Source organism: Oryctolagus cuniculus, chromosome 6 (assembly GCF_051225735.1).
Source record: "Oryctolagus cuniculus isolate XC-2025 breed Fujian yellow rabbit chromosome 6, ASM5122573v1, whole genome shotgun sequence".
NCBI lineage: Eukaryota > Metazoa > Chordata > Mammalia > Lagomorpha > Leporidae > Oryctolagus > Oryctolagus cuniculus.
This window is the reverse complement of record NC_142872.1, coordinates 4,839,484-4,854,301: the sequence shown is the minus strand read 5'-3', so window position 1 is coordinate 4,854,301 and position 14,818 is coordinate 4,839,484. Positions and strand designations below refer to the sequence as shown.

At 49.5% G+C, this 14,818-nt stretch overlaps 2 long non-coding RNA genes across 4 annotated transcripts; one reads left to right on the top strand and one right to left on the bottom strand.

The window, feature by feature from the left end:
* The first annotated feature begins 2,554 nt into the window (after window positions 1-2,554).
* On the top strand, window positions 2,555-5,303 carry LOC149125986 (uncharacterized). 2 transcript variants are annotated; one of them, XR_016235020.1, is made up of 3 exons: window positions 2,555-2,734; window positions 3,818-4,052; window positions 4,478-5,303. It is a non-coding gene; the product is annotated as an uncharacterized LOC149125986 (long non-coding RNA). The 2 variants fall into 2 exon arrangements; XR_016235019.1 differs by having other exon boundaries at window positions 4,418-5,303.
* Window positions 5,304-5,428: 125 nt separating this feature from the next.
* Window positions 5,429-11,129, bottom strand: LOC149125985 (uncharacterized). Of its 2 annotated transcripts, none has more exons than XR_016235017.1 (3): window positions 10,728-11,129; window positions 8,192-8,427; window positions 5,429-6,830 (listed from the first exon to the last, which is right to left on the bottom strand). It is a non-coding gene; the product is annotated as an uncharacterized LOC149125985 (long non-coding RNA). The 2 variants fall into 2 exon arrangements; XR_016235018.1 differs by lacking the exon at window positions 10,728-11,129 and adding an exon at window positions 10,148-10,713.
* Window positions 11,130-14,818: the final 3,689 nt, after the last annotated feature.

The window sequence follows — 14,818 nt, the reverse complement described above, 5'->3', positions numbered from 1 at the left end:
TGGCCAGGGGTTGGGGTTCTCATGGACATACGATTTCTTTCTGGGGTGATTAAAATGTTCTGGGGTCAGATGGTGGTGATGGTTGCATAACTTTATGAACACAACACCCTCCAAATTGTATGTTTTAAAAGGTTGAATTCTAGGATTTGTGAATTATAGTTCAATAAAAAATAAAATAAGCCACAGCCTGTTTGGACCATACTAAAACTATTTTAATGTGAATATGGGAAATTCTGGTTTTAAATATGACCCTGTGAAGAGGAAGAGTAGTAAAGGAGAAGAGTATTCAGTGCATATCATTTAGGTACGAAGCATTGTGCTGGGTGCTGAGGACATTGAGGGATGCCTTAAAGGGTCGGTGTAGAAAGTCTAACAAGTATGAGTCACAACACAAATCAGGTCGTGCTGTCCAAGAAAACACGGGTAATGAAATGAAAAGACAAGTCACAACCTAGAAGAAATAAATCACATATCTTGTACGACCCTTGTATGCTTACTATATGAAGAGCTCTCAAAATTAAAAAATCAGAAAAAAAACAATTTAAAAATGACAAAAGATAAACACATGCTTCACCACAGAAGATACACAGATGAAAAGACGATCAACTTGACTGATGTCATTGAGGAAATGCAAATGGAAACCACAGTGTGATGTCAGGACAGATGTTGGAATGGCCCTCAGTCCAAGGGCTGACAAATGCCTCTTCCCCAAAACATCCATGTCCTGAACCATGGATCCTGCCACTGTTACCTTATGTGAAGAGAAAATAAGAGGCGCACTGGGTCTTTGATGATGCGAAGAATCAAGGTGGGGAGATTGCCCAGGGAGACCTTAGCTGCGATCACAAGTGCTTTTGAAAGAGAGGCATAGGCTGATGTCACCGACTGGAAGAGGTGGCAGTGTGACCCCAGGAGCAGGGCCGGGGTGCTGCAGCCACGGCCTTGGAAGGCTGAAAGAGGCGAAGATGGTCTCTCAGAGGACATGTGGCCACCAATACCTTAATTCTGGGCGAATAGTGCCAGGCTTGAGGCGACAGAGTGTGAGAGGATGTGTTCCTGTTCTCTTGGGCACCACGCGGCCGTATTTGAGAGAAGCCCTGGGACCTGATACACTGCCCATGCCTAGTGGGAGCCGGGGTGAGGAGGAGCTGGAACACTCACATCCTGCTGGTAGGTGTGCAACATGGAATAAACAATTTGGAAAATAGTGGCAGTTTTTTAAAAAAGCTCGACACACAGCTATTATATGATCCAGCCATCCCAGTCCTAGTTTTTTACTCCAAATGCATGAAAACAAATAACCTCAAAAGACCTGTACATGAATATTGGCAGCACATAGTCAAACTGGAAATAAATGTTTATCAACAGGTGATTATACAAACAAATGGGCTATACTATTCAGATACACAAATAATTGAAATACTGGTGCACACCACAATGTGTATGAGTCTCACAATAATTAGCTGGGGAAAAGGAGTGTATGATCCTTTTAATGTAGAATTCCATTAACTGCAAACTCATTGATAGTGACAGAAGGCAGGTCAGCGGGTGCTTGCTTAGGGGAGGGTGTGGGGCAAAGGGTGCTTGAGGTGATGATACCGATTGTGGTGATGGTTTCACAGGTAAATATATGTGAATTCTTCATCCCATAGTTTTAAGTGTGTACAATTTACTGGATATTATGCATCAATAAAATGGCTAAAAAATTTCAACGGTATCAAAAAGACACCCACAGGGAGCTGTGTGGTGTGGACAACAGGCACCCTGGTGCTTCTGAGGTTCCAGAGGTCTCGGACTTGCTCATTCAGCCTGGTTCTCTCAACACTTTCATTCTAGGAATGAAGCCTGCTTTGAGCCGGGGTCAGAGGTCGGAGCCCTGACATTCCGGAAACCAGTCATGCTCACAACACTGGTCTGATGGCTTCAGACAACCTAGGATGCTCAGATTCCACCTACCCACTGGCCTACACAAGCAAGCCCAGGCCCTGCCAGTATTTGCAGAGCAGTGACCTAGAGAGGAAAAGCATGCAGGTAAGTGACGTCAGAGCTGGAGTGGTGTAGGCCCAAAACTTGGGCAAGGGCAGGTGGATTCAGGGCCACAGCACACAGCAGTGGAGAGGCAGGGAAGGCTGTCAGTGAAAACAGCCCCTTCCACCTGGGGGCTGGTCTCTGTGTCTCTGTGGTGGGATAGGGCAGAAGAATCGCAGGTGCCTGGAACATTTGAGGAGGGCTGGGTCAGGGAGTTGCCGGCCAAACTGAAAGGAAACCAGCACAGAGCAGTGGTTTGCCCAGTGGGGTTTGCACACCCAGGAATGTATATGATGATTTATTTTTCCTTTGAATAAGAAAGAAAATTAAACTTTAGTCATATTAACTATGTGGGTAATATTATTAGATATATTTATTTTGAACACATATGAGAGCTTATGTAATTTTTAAATTAATTGAACATGCAGTCAAAATCATTTGGAGCCTCTCTCTTCTTCTCACAACAGAGTTGCTTTCTGTGTAGGACCCACACTGGCCAAGAGGCAGCTCTGATCTAGGTCTAGCCCACCCGAGTCCAGAATTAATGGGAGAGAAACTCCCTGTTTTCCCTGTGATCATGACTTCTGCGGTTGTTTCTATCAGGGATGAGGAAGTGTGCATTCAAGAATAAATCCGAGAAAGAAGGAAGTGGAGAGAGAGAGAGAGAGAGAGAGAGAGGACATCCTTGCATCCAGATGTGCACGAGGTGAGTTTTGCTCTGCTGAAGCTGCCATGCTGGACCATGAAATGAATCCCAGTCAGTGTAAAAGGATTAGCAGTGTACAAGGTACGTCCTCTGACTGCAAGAGAATTAAGTTAGAAATCAGTAAGAAAAAGATACCTGAAAAATCCCAACCCCAGGGAAGGCAGCAGCCCTGCTCTCAGAGCAGGAGGCAGACAGCTGTTCCTCCTGCTCTTTTCTTCCGGGAGGCACTGATCCCGAAGCACCTCACATCCTGCTCATCATCCCGTACACCCCGATCCAGTTGGCAAAGGACAGTGAGATTCTGGCGATTGGCTGGTTTCAAGAGGGGCCCATCCTCTCTGAAACCATTAAAGTTGCAAGGGAGGGAGGGGAAATGGGAGGGAGGAGGAGCGAGGGAAAGCTGAGTAGGCGCAGCGCCCCAGTATGATAGACTGCTTGTGTTTCAGGCTGATCAGTCATCTGAAACACTTTTTGAGTAGACGAAAGCCTGAAAGATTGTGAGGGAACAAGTGTGTGTGAATTTGTGTTTTCCTGTATTTATTTACATGTAGAAGGAATAGATACCACTTAATTAGTGAATCTTTTTTTTTTTTTTTGACAGGCAGAGTGGACAGTGAGAGAGAGAGAGACAGAGAGAAAGGTCTTCCTTTTGCCGTTGGTTCACCCTCCAATGGCTGCTGCGGCTGGCGCACCGCACTGATCCGATGGCAGGAGCCAGGTGCTTCTCCTGGTCTCCCATGGGGTGCAGGGCCCAAGGACTTGGGCCATCCTCCACTGCACTCCCTGGCCACAGCAGAGAGCTGGCCTGGAAGAGGGGCAACCGGGACAGAATCCGGCACCCCGACCGGGACTAGAACCCGGTGTGCCGGCGCCGCAAGGCGGAGGATTAGCCTAGTGAGCCGCAGCGCTGGCCCTAATTAGTGACTCTTTATACATGGATTTCTTTGCATATGGATGCTGAACTTGAAAGATAATTCAGATAGTTCAGTTTGACCCTAAATGAGAAGTTCCTACTAATTTCATCAAAAAGACAAGTACGGAGAGATTTTAACAAGCCAGTAATCTCAACATACTTATTCACAGAAATAACAAGGATTTTAAAATAATACACGGAACCATCCAGTGTAACTCTGACAACGGTCTTGAAATGGTGATTCACACTTGCTCAGAGGCAGCACGTCCTGCATTCGTGGTGAAAGGAAAGGCCACCAAAACACACCAAACACAGGAGTAAGGGAAAAGGTTTATTGTCGGGTGGGGGGACCCGACAGGCCGCCTCCCCGTGCATGAGAGAACACAACCTGTGCTGGGAGAGCAGGTAAGAAAGTGGAAGCAGCAAATCCTGTTAGGGTGGGGGGAGCCGATGCTTGTGATTGGACCGTTTGGTCACCTGACTTCTAGTGGGCCAGGCTGGGCTTGGGAAGATGGTACCATCTTCTAACACCTGGGAGGGGTTTGTTGGGGAGCACTGGATTAACATTGCGATCTGCATGTCATCATGATTATGGGAAATGATTTTATCTCTTGTAGACTAGTAAGTGAGGTAACTGGCCTGGTTCTGGTCATGACACAAGGACTCTGACCCACAGTCGGATGACATGCTTCACAGACGTCAGGTCCGGTGTGTTGATGGCTCTGTTGAGAGCTTCCACATCCTTACTGGGTTCCTGCTGGTTCTGTCAGTTACCCCAGGAGGAGTTTGAGCATCTCCCACCGTGTTCTGGCTTCTCGTCTCCCTTTCAGTGATGTCCGTCTTTGCCGCGTGTTTTGGATCTCAGCAGAAGCAAGTATATTTCAGCTGGTATCTTCTTGATGAACTGGCCCCTGTCGAGTCCTGATCGCCACTGGAGAGAAGCCTTGCCACTTCCTCCGTGGGGGTGGCTCTGCAGAATGATGGCCTTCATTGTGACATGGCTGTCGGAACAGTCACACAGGACAAGTACATTTGCCTCCTGTTCGGTTTGCCACTCTGAGCAAGCCCAGATGTAATGGAGCTGTGTGCGTCTTGATCTGTGCCCCCCAGGCCTGCCCACGGGAGGGGACCATGGGACCTAACTAAAGGCTGTTGTTTTTGTTTTTAGATTTATTTATTTATTTGAAACTCAGAATTACAGAGAGGGACAGACAATGAGGGAGCTCTTCCATCTGCTGGTTCACTCCCCAAGTGGCCACAGCAGCCAGCGCTGGGCCAGGCTAAAGCCAGGATCCAGGGTCTGGGGGTTTCTTCTGGGTTTCCCATGTCGGTGGCAGGGGCCATCCTCTGCTGTTTTCCCAGGCCATTAGCAGGGAGCTGGACTGGAAGTGGAGCAGCTGCACCTGCTGTGCCGCAACGCTGGCCCAAGGCCATAGTTTCACCAGCTTCTCTTCCCAGGAGCAAGTACCTCCTCTCGGGCTCACACTCTGCAGCTGCCCACTCCGCAGCGGGGTGCTGGATGGGCCGCAGGTGCTCCAGCAGCCCTTACAGCCCCAGCACACTGCCACCACATGGTTTGTCTTTTCCGACTTTTATTTTTCTTGCTTGAAAACTGGGAATGACAACAGCTTCTCTAAGGCCGGGAGCTGTGAGGGTCAGATGGGAGAATGTACCTCGAATGCTCTGGCAAGTGTCTTGCTGAAAGAGAGCAGCATGAGGCTATTAGAAGTGTCTGTGGTGTCCACACCATGAGCTTGATCCATGCAGAGAGCCAGGACAGTCCCAACAAGGTATTTTTTTTTTTTAAATATAGATCTTCAAAGATTGGGAACATTTCTAAAATCATTTGGAGGGAAAAAGAATGAAGATCCAGGCCAAGAGTGATTGACATAAAAGAAATGGTGGAACCTTATAGAAGCTGTCCAGAAAGAGGACTTGGATAGAAAGGCCATGACCGTAGCTATCTTATTATTTGTTTCAACTCATCAGACAAGCTTTAGTTTGATGAGTGTAACTTCTTCACTTTAGAGGCAGCGAAATATCTGTTAGCATTCAGGGCACTTCCTGGCATTCTCTGAATTACCCTGAGAACCCACAAATCACGCTGATGTGTCCCCAGAGCATTTACTTAAAAGAGCAGAGAGAGAGTACAGGATAATTTAGTGGATGCAGCGCCACAGGCAGTTTCCTGAGACACGCATTCCTTGCTGTGTATGCTCGACCCCTCTTCATCACCAGGAACCCAGGTGCCGGTTGCATGATTCGCTGGCAGCTCAGAGGACGGGCCGGCAGACTGGCGACGCTCTGTCTGGTGCGCCAGGATCTGATTCAGTCCGAATGCGGAGGTGCATACTATTTAGCTTTACGAGGTATTATTTTGATTTGTAAAACTGGTTACCCTCTTCAGCTCTAGGCTATTGTGCGTTTACGTTCTTCTCAACAAATGAATCAGTACTTTCTGCAAAAGGTCTGACAAATGCTGTGACTGCATGGGTTAGGAGATGCCAACAAAGGCACTGGACTATAAACCACCCTAAATACAACTTACATATTAAAATGAAACATGCTTTAGGCTTCTACTTAACTGACAAATGTTAGTAGTCTCCTTCTAGGTCTCTATTGGAAGTTAAGCCTGGTAATGCAAATTCATTGGTCAATTTTAATTCCCCTCGAACAGCCCTATTATTCCCTGATGTCGTGCACTGTTGCTAACTGAGACTGTATGTCAGCCCCTGTTGTGTGAGGGATCCTGGCTCTGACAAATGGGACAGTTGCCCTCTGGGGCAGTAAAATGCATTCAAGCGTTGCCAGGTCCCTTCAGGTGCTTGACAAGTTGAACCATGACTCATTGTGCTTTTTACTTAAAGAGGGAGAACATTTTTGTTAAACCAGACAAATTTCTTTCCACCTTTTGCATTTGATCGTTAAAATACTTATTGGGAACGTTCAACAAAAATAACCACGGTTTTTATTTTTCCTGGTATACCTACATCTCAGTAAGTACAGCAGTTGTTTGGAGGTACGCAAACGGTGTCTTCCAACTCAAAGTGGAGAGCGGGATTCAAACTGGCGCTAGCATCAAGACAGAAAAGCTCGGGCGAAGGCAGTGAGCTGGCGCAGGATTCTTCTGAACAAGTGTTCTTTATTGTTGCCTCCAGCTTCTTCTAATTTGCACACCTTGCTCTGCAAAAATAAACAAACTCAGGAAACAAAAACAAAAAAAGCAGAGCGAGAGAGAGGAGAGTGCTGGCACATTTAGTTGGCATAAATCCCACTCATGTTGGGTGCTTTTGAGGCAGTTCTTTTTTTTTTTTTTTTTTTTTTTTTGACAGACAGAGTGGACAGTGAGAGAGAGAGACAGAGAGAAAGGTCTTCCTTTGCCGTTGGTTCACCCTCCAATGGCCACCGCGGCCAGCGCGCTGCGGCCGGCGCACCGCGCTGATCCGATGGCAGGAGCCAGGAGCCAGGTGCTTTTCCTGGTCTCCCATGGGGTGCAGGGCCCAAGCACTTGGGCCATCCTCCACTGCACTCCCTGGCCACAGCAGAGGGCTGGCCTGGAAGAGGGGCAACCGGGACAGAATCCGGCGCCCCGACCGGGACTAGAACCCGGTGTGCCGGCGCCGCTAGGCGGAGGATTAGCCTAGTGAGCCGCGGCGCCGGCCTTGAGGCAGTTCTTTACTGCCTTCAGAGGATTTTCTTCCCTGACCAACCCCTCCAGGAGCTGTTTTTTTTTTTTTTTTTTTTTTTTTTTTTAACAGGCAGAGTGGACAGTGAGAGAGAGAGACAGAGAGAAAGGTCTTCCTTTGCCGTTGGTTCACCCTCCAATGGCCGCCACGGCCGGCACGCTGCAGCCAGCGCACTGCGCTGATCCGATGGCAGGAGCCAGGTACTTCTCCTGGTCTCCCATGGGGTGCAGGGCCCAAGGACTTGGGCCATCCTCCACTGCACTCCCTGGCCACAGCAGAGAGCTGGCCTGGAAGAGGGGCAACCGGGACAGAATCCAGCTCCCTGACCGGGACTAGAACCCGGTGTGCCGGTGCCGTAGGCGGAGGATTAGCCTATTGAGCCGCGGCGCCGGCTCAGGAGCTGTCTTAGCACCCATCCCCTGCCCCCCAGCACCTGCCTTCCTCTCCCTGAGCCTCAGAGCCCCAGGCTGTTGGGGCCAGGGTGATGAGTGAAGAGTGCCTGGCACCCTGCCTGCAAGCCCACTCCTTGCTTTATTTCTCATTTGCTTTTCAAAAGCTCCAGACAAATGGAATGAAATTCAAGGACACTTTGACTGACACAGACTCAGCTTAATAGTCTACAGTCTATGACCTCCTTCTTGCCCCTCCCCCAGGTACCCTATGTGGAGTCCCCTCAGCCATGGCAGGTATGTCCTGGGCATAGCACCCTCTCATACTGGTTGATGAGGAGTAAATAATAGGACAGGGACAGGCCAGTCGGAATCCTCAGAGATCATAAACAGACCCTGAGAGATGGCCAGTATTTCCAAGGACCACTTATGCCCTCTCTTGGCCACTTAACAAACAGGCTCTGGAGACCTCATAGGGGTGTCAGGGTGTCCCCTGCTGGGGGCATCTCTTCTGGCAGACTTGGGGGTCTGTGTCTCTCGCTGCACCTCCCAATTATGGGCCCTGCCACCGTCGTCTGCTGCTGCTGTTGCAGTACTGGCCGGAGTCCGCAGCTCCAACCGCTCAGGTCTGTGTCTGCTCCCCCAAGAAATATGGCAGCTTCTTATTTTTGCTGGAATTTGTAGAAACGGTGACCTCCAAGGCCCCTGGAAAGGGAAGGAAGAAGCAAACGTGAGGTAACCCTCCAGGAGCCCTGAGGGAAGGGGAGAAGGGCTACATACACGATGTCATTTTCGGATGTTGTTGCATCTGGCCAGTGGACCTGACTGAGCACTCTGAACTTCTTGCAAATGGGGTTGCTCCAATGTCAGTTCCCGGATTGGCTCACGTAGAATACATAATTAGCATACATCTCGACCAATTGGGGAGAACTTCTTGAGAAACATAAAACATATGCTTGGTGCCAGCGCCGTGGCGCACTAGGTTAATCCTCCACCTGCGGCGCCGCCATCCTATATGTGTGCCAGTTCTAGTCCCGGTTGTTCCTCTTCCAGTCCCGCTCTCTGCTGTGGCCCGGGAAGGCAGTGGAGGATGGCCTAATGCTTAGGCCCCTGCACCTGCATGGGAGACCAGGAAGAAGCACCTGGCTCCTGGCTTCAGATCACCATAGCTCCGGCCGTTGCATTTGTTTGGGGAGTGAAGCAACGGAGGGAAGACCTTTCTCTCTGTCTCTCTCTCACTGACTGTAACTCTACCTGTCAAATAAATAAATAAAATCTTTAAAAAAATAAACATACGCTTGAGAAACATAAATGTCCAAGTCAGGCAGCATGGACAGGCATCCCTCTGGGGCAGACAGCAGTCCAGGGCAGGAAGCCCCTTCAGGACAGGCACCCACCTAGCCCCTCGCCACCCTCCCAGCCCCCTGCTGCAGAGCTTTCTCCGCTTTGTACATTAAACGTCCTTCCCTGTGCTCAATCCTTCCCCGTCTGCGTGCCTCACGCTTCAGGGTCACAAGACAGAGAACCCGGCAGAGAAGAGCAGCAGCCACCTGGAGGAGCGCTGCTCAGTGGATCCTGCAGAGAAGGGAGGTTGGGATCCAGAGGCTGCAGCGCGCCACGAACCGCAGGGAGATTCTGTGACCCTGGGAGTTGGCACACACAGAGGAGACGCTGTGGCCCAGCAGAGGGGAGGGGCTGACACAGAGCTGAAGGATCCAGCACCGAGAACCTGCTGCGTCTCTCGGGGACGGGATGCAGACCCGAGACGGAAGATCTCACTGCGGACCGGAGTGATTGAGGCTCTGCCTGCCCCTGCTCCTGCCTGTGCTCTTGCCTGTTCCCCAGACACCTTGTTCTCCGTTGTAGTGCCCACCGCTCACAACGCCAGGTCCCTGCCCGCCCGCCGGTTAAACGCGCCCGTCTAAGACTCAGTCAGGCTCGCCGAGAAAGGCTGGATCAGCCCGCTCTGTGCTGACTCAGCTTCCTTTCGCGGGCTCGGCCTGTCGCTCAGACAGGCGGGAAGTCTTGGAAGAGCTGGAGGTCTCGGGCCAGGGCAGCACTCTGGGGTTACTGAAGACTCCGGGACAGGACCCCAGACGCCAACAGCCCCTCAGAGCGCTGGGCTGACACGGCGACCTGTCTGCAGGGGCTGGAGATGGCAGGCCGGGCAGCTCCTCCCCGGGATCCGAAGCCTCCCCGCCTGGACCTGGACTCCAGCCGCCCATCAGGGGTCAGGCTGCAGTCTGGAGTCTGGAACCCGCGCCCGGCCCAAGCCACTCGGCCTCCTCCACGCTGCCTCCTCTTGTCCGCCGTGCCCCACAGCCGCTGACTGCCCTTGCTGTACACGGCCTGTGAGAGACCAAGGACCAGAGGAGAAGCCCCCTGCTCTCCTCGAGAGACTGAAAAGGGCCCTGGCCAGACGCACCTCACTGCCCCGGCTCTGGGGGCACAGGTGCTTCTGCAGGACGAGTTCTTCACCTGGTCAGCCTGAGATGCTAGGCAAACGCTCCAAGAACACGCCCCAACAAGGTCCGAGAGCACGTTAGAGTCTTCTAAACACTGTCCCCCCCCCCCCACCTCAGTCTTACACTGAGATCAGAGGGGGCCCAACAGGGAGGAGAGCGGAGAAGAAAGGCTGCGGCCCCACCCCCTGACAGATGCCGAGGCCTCCAGGGTGCCTTAATTGTGATCAAATGGTAAGTTTCAGAAAGGTGTGTCCACAGTTCCACCATCAATGGAGGCCACTCCTGCAGGGGGAACCACTGGAGAGCTGGCTGCGTTCAGAGTCCACGGTCTCCGGGTCAGTTCCCCTCTCCCAGACTGGAGACCTGCTTCGGAGTGCCAGCCTGATGAGGACAGCCTGTTTCCATGGGCTCCCTCTCCCTCTTCCTGGGCCCTCTTTTCCTGTAGAGATGAAGGAATTCTATCTCTAGTTCAATTCAGAGAGAGGGAGGGACCAGGAAACGTGGGCCTTAAGGCAGTTGCCCTCCAAAATGTTCAAATACCTTTCCAAACTCTGAGTAAATCAAAAGGACGCGTGTTAGATGAGTCGATGCTGTGCTGGTTGGCTGATGGAAGCCTCTGACACGACTGAACTGAGTCTTTGACTTTGGGATTTCCGCTTGGATCCCTGGAGCCCTCCAAGGAGGAGACTCTCAGTTGGGAAAGGCAACTCATACTGTGCTTCTGTTAGGGTCTAAAACCTCTCCCATCTCTAAAGATGCGGCAGCAAATTGAGTTCTGTCTAGACTGGATTCTAAATGAAAGGACCTTAAGCTCCCATAGTTCCAAAAAATGTGTATTTCTTTCTAAAAGGAAAAGAGCCTCTGAGCTGAGTTTTCTGCAGGCTCTGGGGCAAAGGTCTTCCGGAGACTCCGGCCTCCACTCTCCTTGTCAAATGTACTCTGCTTGTTAGGATACGGCTAAGTCCCAAACACAGGTGTTAGGATTCGGCTAAGTCCCAAACACAGGTGTTAGGATATGGCTAAGTCCCAAACACAGGTGTCAGCATTGAGTAGAAGGGAAAGCTGCAGCCCTCCTCATGCACTTGCTTGTTCCGCAGCCTCACGGTCCAGAGCACCTGTTGCTGAAAGGCTTCGGGAACAAAGCCGTCTGACTGTGGCTTACAGGACATCTGGCCCTGGGTGCCACAAGGGAAATGTGAACGTTGTCCTCCGGACTGCCCTTCTGTGCTGCCTCTAAAACCAGCAACATGGTTTCTTGCTTGGGGTGGTTGAGAAACTTGCCTCTTGGGTTTTTCTCTCTCAGACTCAGGTCCTTCTCTTTGCTGCTAGGGTTAAGAGCCTTTCTCTCTCTCTCTCTCTCTCTCTCTCTCTCTCTCTCTCTGATTGCCCTGTTTAAATCGGTCATGAGTGTTTGAGGTTGCTGTGTGATTGGACATTGGTTTCATGCACCTTTAACCTGAGTGCCTGGAGTCGGGGTAATGGTGCATGGGGCAAGTGTTTTGCTATATCAGATTTTTCTTCTTGTTGTGGAGATTTTAAAAGATTGTTGCAGATTCAAGAGGCCAAAAATAGGAAAAACTGCAGCTACTGCCTCTACTTGTCACATTTCCCATTCAGTCGGTAACTCTGTCACTTCTACTCAGCCCCTTCCTCTTTCATGGTTCTGACTTTGTAATCATCCCATAACTTGGATGATTCCATATGCTCTTAAATTCTGTGTGGGAGAGGTTAGTTGTTTTTTTCTTTTCTTTCTTTTTTCTTTTTCTTTTTTTTTTTTTTTTGACAGGCAGAGTGGACAGTGAGAGAGAGAGACAGAAAGGTCTTCCTTTTCCATTGGTTCACCCCTCAATGGCTGCTGCGGCCAGTGTACCGCGCTGATCTGAACCCAGGAGCCAGGTGCTTCTCCTGGTCTCCCATGCGGGTGCAGGGCCCAAGGACTTGGGCCATCCTCCACTGCACTCCCTGGCCACAGCAGAGAGCTGGCCTGGAAGAGGGGCAACCGGGACAGAATCTGGCGCCCCGACCGGGACTAGAACCCTGTGTGCTGGTGCCGCAGGCGGAGGATTAGCCTATTGAGCCGTGGCGCTGGCCGAGCGATTAGGTTTTAAAGGTCCTGTAACTACAATTAAATCTGGGCTACAGGCCGGCGCCGCGGCTCAATAGGCTAATCTTCCGCCTAGCGGCGCCGGCACACCGGGTTCTAGTCCCGGTCGGGGCACCGGATTCTGTCCCGGTTGCCCCTCTTCCAGGCCAGCCCTCTGCTGTGGCCAGGGAGTGCAGTGGAGGATGGCCCAGGTGCTTGGGCCCTGCACCCCCATGGGAGACCAGGAAAAGCACCTGGCTCCTGGCTCCTGCCATCGGATCAGCGCGGTGCGCCAGCCGCAGCGCGCCGGCCGCGGTGGCCATTGGAGGGTGAACCAACGGCAAAGGAAGACCTTTCTCTCTGTCTCTCTCTCTCACTGTCCACTCTGCCTGTCAAAAAAAAAAAAAAAAAAAATCTGGGCTACAACTGGTTGACTGAATGGATGGATACCTATTTTGACCAGATATTTTATGTCCTCTTGGCATCTTTGATGAGCTTTCTGAAAATCAAGATTCTAAATTCTTCAGATTTTGATGTTTTCAGTTGACACCCTGGAAATGTCCAAGGTTATGTCTCTTATCTTATAGAGATAATGACTAATTAGGCTGTCTGGATTATGTTAAAGATAGTATCAAGATGTAAAATGAGGCTAAACTTTAAGTTATGCTAATATAAAAATGTTACTGATATAATTGTCCCAAAGATTATATAAAAGCCATATAATGTTCGATGATCCTGTTGCTCATTAATGTGACTATGGCTGTTTAAAATCTCTCACCATCCATGGTGTTGTACTCTTCCCTGAAGGGACAATCAGATTTAAAAACAGCCTCCAAATCTGGAAAACATCATGCTGAGTGAATTAAGACAGTCCCAAAGGGACAAATATCATATGTTCTCCCTGATCGGTGACAACTAACCAAGCACAAAAAAGGAAACCTGTTGAAGTGAAATGGACACTATGAGAAACAGTGACTTGATCAGCCCTTGTCCCAACTGTTGAGGTTCTATTTAATACTTTATCCCTTTTAGTATTTTTTTTTTTTGGTTCTACTTAATACTATTGGTTGACTCTGTAATTAACACAATTATTCTTAGGTATTTAAATTTAACTGAAAAGTGATCTCTGTTAAATAAGAGAGGGAGGAGATGTACAATTTGGGACATGCTCAAGCTGACTGCCCCAAATGGTGGAGTTAGAAATGTGACAGGGGATTCCAATACAATCCCATCAAGGTTGCACGTACCAATGCCATCTCACTAGTCCAAGTGATCAATTTCTGTTCACAATTGATCATACTGATAGGTATAAGAGTCAAAAGGATCACATAAACAAGACTAGTGTCTGCTAATACTAACTGATAGAATAAAAAAGGAAAAGAACAATCCAACATGGGAAGCGGGATACACAGCTGACTCATAGAATAGCAGATGTCCTAAACAGCACTCTGGCCTCAGAATCAGCCCTTAAGGTATTTGGATCTGGCTGAAGAGCCCATGAGAGTATTTTAGGCATGAAAAGCCAAGACACTCTGGCAAAAACAAAACAAAACAACACCTAAATGAAAGATCTCTGCGAGTGAGATCCCAGTAGAAAGAACGGGCCGTCAAAGAAGGAGGTACCTTTCTCTGAAGGGAGGAGAGAACTTCCACTTTGACTATGACCTTGTGTAAATATGATCAAAGTTGGTGAACTCAAAAGGCTTCCTTCCATAGCCTTGGCAACTCATGACAAGAGCCTAGGGTGATTACTGACACCATAAACAAGAGTGTCAATTTATTAAGTCAGCAACAGGGTCACTGTGCACTTACTCCTCATGTAGGATCTCTGTCCTTAATATGTTGTACAATGTGAATTAATGCTATAACTAGTACTGAAACAGTATTTTACACTTTATTTTCTGTGTGGGTGCAAACTGTTGAAATCTTTACTTAATATATACTGAATTGATCTGTATATAAAGATAATTGAAAATGAGTCTTGGCTGGCACCACAGCTCACTAGGCTAATCCTCCGCCTTGCGGCGCCAGCACACTGGGTTCTAGTCCCAGTCGGGGTGCCGGATTCTGTCCCGGTTGCCCCTCTTCCAGGCCAGCTCTCTGCTGTGGCCAGGGAGTGCAGTGGAGGATGGCCCAAGTGCTTGGGCCCTGCACCCCATGGGAGACCAGGAGAAGTACCTGGCTCCTGCCATCAGATCAGCGCAGTGCACCAGCCGCAGCACGCCGGCCGCAGCGGCCATTGGAGGGTGAACCATCGGCAAAGGAGGACCTTTCTCTCTGTCTCTCTCTCTCACTGTCCACTCTGCCTGTCAAAAAAAAAAAAAAAAAAAAAAAAAAGAAAGAAAGAAAGAAAAGAAAAAGAAAAAGAAAATGAATCTTGATGTGAATGGAATGGGAGATGGGAGGGTTGTGGGTGGGAGTGAAGTTATGGGGGGGAAGCTATTGTAATCCATAAACTGTACTTTTGAAATTTATATTTACTAAATAAAAGTTAACAAAAAAAAAACAGCCTCTAACAATGCCTTGCATACAGGTTTTCTGGTAACTT